Here is an 11709-nt window from a genome sequence, read left to right on the forward strand (position 1 = left end):
CCGTGACAGATTAGGCAGTATAATCACATATGTTAACTTCAGTGCCCACACTGTATTTATTTATGGTTATTTGTTAAATCAAGTACTGTTAGACATGAAATAGGAAGTGTTTAACATAAATGTTATGGCTACTCACCATTGTAGCTCGCTCCTGGTCAATGATACGAGCCTCTTCTTGCAGTGGAAAACTTGCAGCCAACAAACACCGTGGAACCTAAAGGAATGAAATTAAACATTAACATTTCGCCTCGACCAATTTTCACACGTACAACGCAACGCGGCTACACTTCTGCTATTACAAACGTAAATCTCCTTAAACACAATGAGTGTTACTTACCGTGTACGCTCTAGACGGTCCAGTTGCAAGCAGAAAATAAAGATATTTCTGTTGATAATCGTCGCTGCTCAGTGGCTCACGGCCATCGCGCCAACAGATTTGAATTTTGGCGGAGGTTCGGGCAATTACGTCATATCCGCGGCATTTGACTGCGACGTAATACCCGCTTATCTGAAACGGCAGTTAAAAGTAGAGTTACATCAAGTTTTCTTGGAACCTAAACGAATGAAAGAAAACTATCATTTGGCCACAACCAACATTCACAGATACAACACAACGTGCGGGGTTGAGGTTAAAGATTGAGTGAAGGGCCCTCGTTTTAAACTACTGTTTTGAAAAGGAGTGGGAACAAGTAAGACGTATTTAATTTATTTAATGGGAAGTAGTAAGACTTATTAAATTTATTTAATCTACTTTTCTTCCCAGGCAAAATTTGATGTGCTGCAATTCCAAATTTCCAAAGTGAATGAAGGAATGAAGTCCTTTAAATTATGATTTTGTATAAATACTAGGCATTAACACAAAATCGACGGCACAAAATGGGCAGACTTTACTTGTTTGAAAAGGACTGGTTACAAGACAGACTTTTTTAATTTATTTAATGGGAAGAAGACTTATTTAGTTTAATTGATCTATTTTTGTTCCCTGCCAAAATTCGATTTGCTGCAATTCCAAATTTCCAAAGTGAATGAAGGAAAGAAGTCGTTTAAATTATGATTTTGTTTAAATACTAGGCATAGACACAAAATCTACGGCACAAAATGGGCAGACTTTACTTGTTTGAAGAGGACTGGTTACAAGACAGACTTTTCTGATTTATTTAATGGGAAGAGGACTTATTTAGTTTATTTAATCTATTTTTGTTCCCTGGCAAAATTGGATTTGCTGAAATTGTATTTTGCCAAATCTCGATTTGAGACCTGATAGGAAGTATTAAACGCTTAGTTAAATCAATACAAGTTGGTAATAAGAGCGAGTAATGTTGGTTGAACCGATGAATGAAGGTTGAAAGCAATTTAAATTATGACTTTGTATAAATACTAGATATTAACAGAACATCTACTGCGCAAAATGGGCAGAGTTTACTTGTTTGAGAAGGAGTGGCTTATTCAAAACTAAGATTTATGTAATCTGTTTGTTCCCAGGCAAAATTGGATGTGATGCAATTCCAAATTTCACCACATGATGGTGCCCAATTTTGACTTCATAGGACACATTAAACACTTAGCTTGTTATTATGTTCAAGGTAATCAGATTTGTTTATTATTCTAATGGCCTCTTCAAAACTATTCTGGATTACTACTTTGGATCTATTCTACATTACTTGGCAACAACATACTCTGTAACAGATTAGGCAGTATAATCACATATGTTAACTTGAGAGTGCCCACACTCAATCTACTTATCGTGATGTGTTAAATCAATTACTGTTAGACATTATTTGTCTGATAATCTACCAAATCTTTGAATTGAAGAATTTGTGATTTAATTAATAGCTTGTTCAGGGTAATCAGACTTGTATATAATTCTAATGGCCTTCTTTTGAAAACTATTCTGAATTACAACTTTGGATCTTATATTACTTTGCAACAATCTACTCGGTGACAGATTAGGCAGTATAATCACATATGTTAACTTCAGTGCCCACACTGTATTTATTTATGGTTATTTGTTAAATCAAGTACTGTTAGACATGAAATAGGAAGTGTTTAACATAAATGTTATGGCTACTCACCATTGTAGCTCGCTCCTGGTCAATGATATGAGCCTCTTCTTGCAGTGGAAAACTTGCAGCCAACAAACACCGTGGAACCTAAAGGAATGAAATTAAACATTAACATTTCGCCCGGACCAACATTCACACGTACAACGCAACGCGGCTACACTTCTGCTATTACAAACGTAAATCTCCTTAAACACAACGAGTGTTACTTACCGTGTACGCTCTAGGCAAAATTGGATGTGATGCAATTCCAAATCTATCTGAAACGGCAGTTAAAAGTAGAGTTACATCAAGTTTTCTTTTTTAATCAACACAATCATTTACAACCGTTGACCAGAAAGAATCGTCGAAATTCGACGTCCCCCACAAACGCCACGCTCACTCGCTTTTCAGGGCAACAAAAGTACTTCTTTTTAAAAACGATGAGTTGTACTTACCGTGTACGCTCTGGACGGTCCAGTTGCAAGCAGAAAATAAAAATATTTCTCTTGTTAGTCGTATGTTACCATCCGCTGTGTCTTTGTCAACATCGCCGCCATTTTCCTACTTCCTGCTGCGAGCCACGCCCACGGATTTAAATTTGGGCGGAAGCTCTTTCCATTGGCGTCGTTTTCGCGTATAGCAAATCCGATTGGTTGGGAAGGGGGCACGGTTATGCAGCCGAGGAGTCCTGTGATCGGTGGGATGTAAAGTAGGCGTCGACGTCACGTCCGCGTCACGTGACCACGACGTGGCAGACGTCAAATAGCAACCGCTGTTTTGTTTAGTAGACTTACAGTTGTTATGCATTGACATAATGGCGCACACACCAAATAGATTTAAATAAATTAAATAATTCTTCTGCCCACTCTCTTTTAAACAAGTTAACTCTCCCCGCGGATTTGAATTCCGGCGAAAGTTACGCCCATCGACGTCACGTATGTCACGTGACCACGACGTGGCAGATGTCATATAGCAACCGCTGTTTTGTTTAGTAGATTTACAGTTGTTATGCATTGGCATAATGGTGTGCACTCAAAATAGATTTAAATAAATTAAATATTTCTTCTGCCTACTCCCTTTTAAACAAGTTAACTCTGCCCACGTCCATTGACGTCTTGTCTGCGTCACGTGACCACGACGTAGCGACGTCATATAGTAACCGCTGTTTTGACCAGTAGACTTAGTTATTATGCGTTGACATAATGGCGCACTGGTTAGCATGGCCACCTCTTAAGCATGATGATGCGGGTTCGACGCCTGATCAATGTTAGCATGGAGTGAGCTGAAGTGCATGGCGCTGAAGATTTGAATCTTTGAAATGCGCTGAGGTCTGACATATCAGGCAGAATGGTTTGCCATCACGTTCAACAAAAAATAGAAACTTTCCCACTCTGATTAAAACGTCCTGTGTTCATCTACGTATTTTCGTTTTGCTGTGCATCTTTTCCCTGCCATTTCGAGAGCCCAATTGACACTCATAGTTTAAAGAAATGTGTTTGCCCATCCTACTTTGTGGAATTTCACCACATGCGCTTTTGACCAAAATACCAAATTGAACTCAAGTGAAGCCAACACGCACAACCCCCCCCCACACACACACACACACACAAATGTTGATATGAACATAAAAGAGCCGCATGCGGTTCGGGAGTTGCGGCTTGGCCAAACCTGTACTATACAACTTTATTTGTATAAAATTTTCACAACAGCTGTCACACAAACAAAGCGGGAAAAACCGAAGACGTGCGTGTTCCGCCCACGCTGGATTTATTTGCACCTTTGAAAAGACACCGTATTGCCGCAGATGTGGCAAAGAGTACTTTTGGGCATCTGAGACGGAAGGATGTCCAAAGCATCACGTCACCTGCTCTGGTAGGCATGGTGGTGGGACGTTGAGGTCAACCGCTTTGGGGTTGGCTGACTCTTTGATCGCAGGATGCCACACACTTGAAGACAGAAGCAGAAAAGCAGAGCTAAATGCAAAATGTACTCACCGGTGACTCCAATTTTTTTCCCCCCTGAAGAAACAGCTGGACGGGTGGCCCCGGCTGGCCAGTGGGACTCTTGTTATTCTGACCCTTTTTAGTGCGCGTTTGGGGCAACAACCGTTTTTTGTGGCGCTCTCTTCTGGTTCAAAAGTGCCCTGCATGTGAATTTGCTTTTCCTGCCTTCTGATTGGATGAGCGCCGGTGTGACGCGGTGCCTCTGTCACCGTGGCGGGGGGTATACGTTGGCATCGGAGCGTCTGCCAACGTCTGAGACCGGCTGGCAGTGTATCGGAGGTGTCGAGTGCGGTGCCGCTGGAGCTCACTCACCAGCTGGTGTTAGGGCCACAGAATGAAGGCCAAGGAGAAGAATAGAAAGAGAAACAGAAACTTCTCCTCCAATTGTTTGATTTGTCTCTTCTGAGCTTCGATGAATTCTTTCAGCTCTTTGTTCCTCTAGGACGGACAAATGGAAAGTGGCATTCAAAAGCCAGTAAGCGTGCAAGTAAGTGCCGGGCTGGCTTTGGGCCCTTACCTGTTGCGCGCTGTGCAGCAGATCCATTCTCTCTTGGAGGATGCAAGCGTCGCGCTCCCTCAACTCGCACATCAGGGCTCGCTTCCATTGGTCCACGGCGCTCCTAAGCTCTTCTCTCTGATCCGCCGTCAGCACGTCATTCACGCCAGCGTGGCTGGCTTTTTCGCCGTCCGTGGCGGGGCAGTCCCGCTGCGGTAGCGCCTCGTACAACATGGCCTCCAGCTCCAGGATCCTCTGGGCCGCAATCCTCGTCCATCAGTGGTCCGGCGGGAGATTTGAGGGCGGCTTACCTTATGAGCCTGGTCCATGGAACACTTCCTGAAGTCCAACTCTTCATCCAGGTAGCCCTTCTGCTTGCAGAACATATCCTAGCACAGCTCAAGGTCAGAATTGTTGGGGCACATTGCCGGAGTTCCCCTTGGCTGATGTCGCGTGTCTGTCTACCTTCTCACTTTCAATGTCCAACATCTTCTGTTGAAGTGCTGACTTGGTCACTTTGATGTATTCTAACCACTGAGGAAAGGCTGCTGTCACATAAGCAGAATGCGAGAGCGTGCGTGGACGTGCGCGTTACCTTCTCGGCTAGGGTGAGAAGGGTCCTGGCGTGAATCACGACCACCTGCTCCTCGTTGGTGAGATTCTGCAAGAGCCCAAAGGCACAGCGTCAACAAGCTTCTTTCAGCGCAAAGCCTTCCAAAAGTCACATTTGAGCCGCCGAGTCTCGTGGAGTGCGAACATAAGGAGTTCGACATACACTTACGGCGTTATAGCCCAGGATGTCCAGCTTCTTCATCAGATCACTGATGACGATGTCCGGGGGAAAGGCGCAAGGAGCAATGTAAGGTGTTCTGGGACCTCGGGTTAAGGTTAGGGTTGCGAGGGACGCCTTACGTACGCTCACGCCCTCGGCCTCGCAGTAGATCTGCAAAGGGCTGAGGCCGTCTGGGAAACGGACTTGCAGAAACTTCAAGACGGGGGAGCGCCACTCCCTCTCCTGAAAGGCAGAGGCATGCATCCGTCCGTCCGTCCGTCCGTCCGTCCGTCACATCTCTGGCCTCAACACGCTTGTGCGAGTCTTCCCACCTCCAGCTCCAGGATGCGGAACTCAAGCAGTTCGTTTTGGTCTCGGATATCCTGGATGTGCTCTTTCAGACGCGCTTCTTCCGCCTCCATCCGCCTGACCTGAAAAGACAGTCAGACCTCATCTGCGGGGCTTCCCGACAGGTGTGACGCCAAGCGACTCCGCCCAGCGCCTTTCTTTCCGTCACCTTTTCGGCCAACTGCTGATTGCTCTGACGCAGCAGCTGCTTCTCCTCCACCCACTTGACATTCTAGAAGAGACAAACGCGTGGACAGCTTTGGAATGTTGTGTCATTTTCATCCACAAATTCTTTGGTTGACTGGAAAATGACATTTGCTTTTCTCCGCATTTTCCCAGCCACGTTCGGGGGGGGGGGGGGGGGGGGGGGGTTGGTCCAGTAATGCCAGACGGATGAGTGACTGAAGAATGTAGCTATTTTGTCTGAGAAAAAGGTGTGCTCATTGATGAGCTTACCTGTCCTTGTTGCTTCAGCGCTGACTCCAGATCTGCTACTCTGCTTTGATAGTGACCCATTTCTACCATCAGCTTTTCTCTGGTCTGAAAGGAGGAGGAGGGAGGCTCCTCCTCCTCCTTTCAGACTAGAGAACACCCGAGGCTGGGTGAGAACGGGGAGGCTGCGACCCGGCCGGGGGTTGCGGGAAGGGGCGCCACCTTGATCTCCTTCTCGGCGTCGTAGTCCCCTTTCGCTGGTCTGGGCTAGCAGAGCGTAGGCTCGTTGCAGCGCTTGATATTCTTGCGTCAGCTGGCGGTAGCGAAGCTCCGCCTCTTCATGCACACACCAATGCAACACAGCACTAGTACCAGAATCAGTCAGACCGGCGACAAAGCACCCGCGACGCAAAGACGAGTCCGATTCCAGGCTGAAGAGGAATGTTTGGTGCCAATACGCTGGCAGAAATGGCGGGCTACCTCTTCGGGTTCCGTGTCGGGGGTTCTGTCGGTGTGAAAAGACAAGGACGATCCGTCCGAGTCCACCAACACGTCTTCGTCGTAGCCGTAAAATGTTTCGATGACCTGCGGGCGCGGAAGCAAACATCTCTCTGAACAAACTGAAGCGACACCTCACGATGAATCGACGAGAGGAACGATAGCGAGAAAAAGGCCATTTCATCTTGCGCAACACCAAGCAGCCGCAAACAAACAGACTCACCTTGCAGGACCTCACGCTTTGTTCCTCCTCAGAGATTCTCGACGTCGGTATCGTAGCAGCAAATCTCTCTCCTGTCGACACAAATAATCCGCCTTTGAGATTCTTTGGATGCAAAGGGAACGAACGGCTCCGGCGCAGAAACAAACGCGACTCACAATGACATTTCTGACATGAGCTCCTGTCTCCAGAGCCTGAAAAACACGTCACCGGCGATGATTGGAGGGACGCTCGTCTTTTCCAAAAGTGACAACTACAGGGTGTGTCAGGGTTTTCCAGATTATCTTTATCGTATCATTGTGTTGCTTTGACTTTGACTGCGACCTGTAATAAATAATATTATTTATCCCTTATTTATCCCTATCGCTTATCCCTTCCTACACAAAGTCGTAAAACACCCCTTGCTATGTTTTGACTAGAGGTCAAGGGCTTCCTCTATTCAATCCACTCTTACACCCACCCTGTTTCTCTTAATTAAAATGCTCGTGCAGGAGCCGAGAGTCAGACTTCATTCGTACAACGGATGGACTCTCCACCTGCAGGTGTCCAAAAGAACTTACTTGTCTCCCGTGTGGTTCTTGCAAAATAAGTTGGAGCGAGCGCAACTCTAACAGGGTGCATTTTGCCACTAGCTGCCTACGGACAATGACGTCGCGCTCGCGGCTCATGGTTGACGGGCTGAGCAGCCGGGCAAGTCCGTCGTTTTCAGCGCACAGCGAGTGGCAAAGGCGCTGACAAAACGGGAGCTTTGAGCTGCTGAAAACGGCAAAACAAGTCTAAAGCGTGTTCAAACGCGTGCGCACAATGCTCCTGCTTGAAAGGTCGGAATTTAAGGGGCCAATTTTTTGGATGGCGGCCGCCGGCCAAGCTTTGGACGGAAAAGGTTTCCTGGCGACAGCGAGCGAGCGCGGCGCTGCCGTACGTGCACCGAGTCGCCTGCCTGAAGACCTTGGACAAGTCGTCGATGATGTGCCGCTGCTCCACAACTTGAAGGAACTCCATTTCACCGTCCTGCTGGCCGCAACCGCGGTCCAGGTCATTGAGCGAACTAGGCCTTCTCTGTGGAACACAAATGCAGTGGACTCTGTTGGCACGCCGCCGTTGTCCGCGTCGACTTACCAAGCTTGCCATCTCCTCGTTCTCCTGGGTGACAAAGCGCACTTTGTTTTCAAGGCGACACAGCACCAGCGAGAGTTCTTCATTCTTCCTGCTCAGGCGTTTGTTTTTGTACAGGAGTGGCAGAAACTGGCTTTCTGTTTCTCTCAGTCGCTTTAGCTGCAAGCATGAAGTGCGGGATGTGAAAGACGCACAACACGCGGGCCAGAACGTATCCATTCCTTTTGCATCGGTTTGAACGGAATCGTGGCTTTGGCTCCCAATAAAAGACATCTACCAGGCAACCGACTCGCCGCGCCGCTCAACTAATAAGCAAGCGCAATGGGTGCCTCGCTGGATGGCGCGCATCAAACGTAGCGCAAACCTTCAAGCGTGCCGTCAATAAATTACCAGTTCATTGCGCTCTTCAGAAAGCAGGGCGTTTCGATCCTCCAGTTTCCTGATGACTGCGCTGAGCTCAGCGATTTTCAGATGAAACCGTCGCGTGTCCCGATCCTCCTGAGACTGAAAACGCCCCGCAACACACACACACAAGCACTCGTTCAAAGTTCAAAACTGTTTTTGTGCTACCTTCCTCCAGCAACGAACTAAGTCATGCGTACTGCAAGTGTGTGATGAGGTGGCTTACGCAATGAAGAGGATTGCTAGTAGCGGCGTTGACCCCACTTCCAGGGTAGTTTAGGCCCGCCCTTTGGGAATCCCTCAGGGCAGCGATCTGCTGCTCGGCAGCCTGAGTCTGCAGCTGAAGGCGGTGGACGTGGCCGGCCCCAGGGCTTCATCCAAAACACTAACCGCTCTGTCTTTCAGCTTGATCTCATCCGTCTGGATGTACAAACGGGGAGCGCTCAGGCAGGCGGGCAAACTCATTTGCCAGAATTGTGACAAAAACAAAGAGAGCAACCGGCCAATTTTGTTCTTGAATCGACTAGAACACCTTTGCTGTGACAAAAGCGAAGCGAGCAACCGGACATTTTCTTCTTGTGAAATAGAATAGAATAGAATGCCTTAGGTGTCATTGCACTGCAGGTATACAACGAAATTGGGAACATAGTCACGCACCGCGCATCTGATCAGTCCTACCAGTCGGCGGATCTCCCTCTCGCAGTCTCTCTTGGTTCGGCTCAGCTCCTCCCGATGCTGGTGATGAGCCGATCGGAGCTCGGCCGCTCGGGACTGCCAGGCCTGCTGGGCCGCTGCCAGGGCTTCTTCCGCGCTCCTGGTGGAGGCGACACCGCTCGGTCTCCCGACACCGCCGCGTCTCCTCCACCTCCGCCAGCAAAGCGCCCCCCCTCCTCACCTGAGCAGACATTGCGCCACACCGGGCCGTTGAGACCGCAACGGAGCGCCGCGACGCTTACTGGGGACAAGCTACACAATACGGTAGCGGCCGCATCGAAGCCCGACGTGGCGTGCGGATAGTCAGACACGGATAGAGCGGATCACCTTGTCCATGGAGCCGTCCCTCGGGCTGAGGACCAAGGCATTCAGTCGCTGGATCTCTCCATCTTTGATTTTGATCACTCTCATCAGCTCCATTTCATGCTGCCGCAGTAATGTCTCCCTGGTAATGGCTAACTCTTTCTGCTTCTCCTCATGGAGTTTGCTTTTGAGTTCCGTCATGGCGGCGGTGGCACGGTGGTGCTCCGCCCGCAGGTCCTGACTTCTCTCTCTCTCCAGACAGCTGACCTGACATGACTTAGACTTAGACAAACTTTATTGTCATCTTGTCTGCACATGGTGCATACAAAACGAAATTCCGTTGCATACGTCTTACAACAAAGTAGTGATATTGCAGTTGAATAGAAGTAACATACCCTATGAAAATATATATATATACATATATACTATATATATATATATATATATATATATATATATTAAAAATAAGTATAAAGTGCAGCAGTGATAATTATGCAATAGTGCAAGTAGGCAAAACAGTATTCAAGAGTGTGCAGAGGAATGCTAAACCATGTATTAAACTTCTATTTAAAGGGTTTATACAAGTTCAGTAAAGTTGGTAGTGCGAGATAGTGCAAGATAGAGGTCCGTAGTGTCATAAAGTACAGTTCTGTGAATGTGTGATGCAGAGTTCAGTTTAGAGCTCAACAGTTCTAGTGTTCAACAGTCTGATGACAGCAGGGAAAAAGCTGTTGCAGAACCTGGTGGACCTGCAGCGGATGCTGCAAACCTCTTCCCAGAGGGCAGCAGGGAGAACAGTCCATGGTGGGGGTGTGATGGGTCATTGATGATGTTACGGGCACGGGACATGCAGCGCTGAGATGAAATGTCCTGAATGGAGGGAAGAGGAGCCCCTATGATCCTCTCTGCTGTCCTCACCACTCTCCTCACGTTCTTCCAATCGGAGGCGGTGCAGCCTCCACACCACACAGAGAGACAGCTTGTCAGAATGCTCTCTATGGTGCTCCTGTAGAACGTCCTCATGATGGGTGGGGGCAGGTGGGCTCTCCTCATCCTCCGCAGGAAGTACAAGCGCTTCTGTGCCCTCTTGACCAGTGCCGTAGTGTTCATAGTCCAGGTGAGGTCTTCTGTGATGTGGACCCCCAGGAATTTGGTGGTGCTGACCACCTCCACAGCTGAGCTGTTGATGATCAGTGGAGCGTGGTGAGGCTGTTTTTTCCTGAAGTCGACGATGATCTCCTTCATCTTCTCCTCATTCAGGATCAGGCTGTTTTCTCTGCACCAGCCCACCAGCTGCTCCACCTCCTCTCTGTAGTCCAGGTCGTTGTTGTCTCTGATGAGCCCCACCACCGTTGTGTCGTCTGCTGACTTCACGATGTGATTGGTGGTGAACCTGAGGACGCAGTCGTGTGTCATCAGGGTGCACAGCAGGGGGCTCAGGACGCAGCCCTGAAGGGAGCCTGTGCTGAGGGTGATGACATCAGAGGTGTTCTGTCCGACCCGGACTGACTGAGGTCTGTTGGTGAGGAAGTCTAGCAGCCAGTTGCGAAGGGGGGTGTTGAAGCCCAGGTGTTCCAATTTTCCTACCAGATGCTGTGGGATGATGGTGTTAAACGCTGAGCTGAAGTCCAGGAACAGCCTCCGCACATGGGTGTTCTTCTCCTCCAGGTGAGCCAGGCTCAGGTGAAGAACGGAGGAGATGGCGTCCTGAGTGGAGCGGTTTTGCCGGTCGGCAAACTGGAACGGGTCAAATAATAGGGGGAGTCTGGAAACGATGTGACCTTTAAGCAGCCTTTCGAAGCACTTCATCATAACCGGAGTCAGTGCAACAGGCCGGTAATCATTAAATGAGGTGATTTGAGGTTTCTTCGGCACCGGAATGATGGAGGCAGTCTTAAAGCACGCCGGCACTGTGGCTTGGCCCAGCGAGGTGTTAAAAATGTCTGTGATGACCCCAGCCAGATGACTTGCACATTCCCTGAACACACGCCCAGGAATGTTGTCGGGGCCAGGGGCCTTACAGGGGTTGACTCTCCTCAGGGTCTTCAACACATCGGCGGAGTCAAGGCAGAGTACCTCCTCTTCCTGATGGGGGACAGTTTTAACTGCTGGAGTGCCGTTTAGTGCCTCGAACCTCCCAAAGAAGTTATTTAGACCATTTAGAAAGTCAGCATCAACTACACCCACCGGGGGGGGGGGAGGGTGAGTTGTAGTCTGTAATCGCCCGTATGCCTTGCCACATACTCCTGATGTTTTTGACGTCGTGGAAACGATCCTGAAATTTTCGACTGCGGTCTCGCTTCGCTATCCTGATGGCACGGTTCAAGTTGGCTCTCGCTGTCCTCAGTGTCTCCTTGTCGCCA

The 11709-nt window shown here is 48.6% G+C and overlaps 1 long non-coding RNA gene across 1 annotated transcript; it reads right to left on the minus strand.

Moving 5' to 3' along the window:
* Window positions 1-316: 316 nt before the first annotated feature.
* On the minus strand, window positions 317-2933 carry LOC148378408 (uncharacterized). The gene is made up of 3 exons (XR_015855894.1): window positions 2498-2933; window positions 2073-2316; window positions 317-508 (listed from the first exon to the last, which is right to left on the minus strand). It is a non-coding gene; the product is annotated as an uncharacterized LOC148378408 (long non-coding RNA).
* Between the last annotated feature and the right edge of the window lie 8776 nt (window positions 2934-11709).

This window comes from Syngnathus floridae, unplaced genomic scaffold, assembly GCF_059516105.1.
Source record: "Syngnathus floridae isolate MCC-2025c unplaced genomic scaffold, RoL_Sflo_1.0 HiC_scaffold_46, whole genome shotgun sequence".
NCBI classification, from domain to species: domain Eukaryota; kingdom Metazoa; phylum Chordata; class Actinopteri; order Syngnathiformes; family Syngnathidae; genus Syngnathus; species Syngnathus floridae.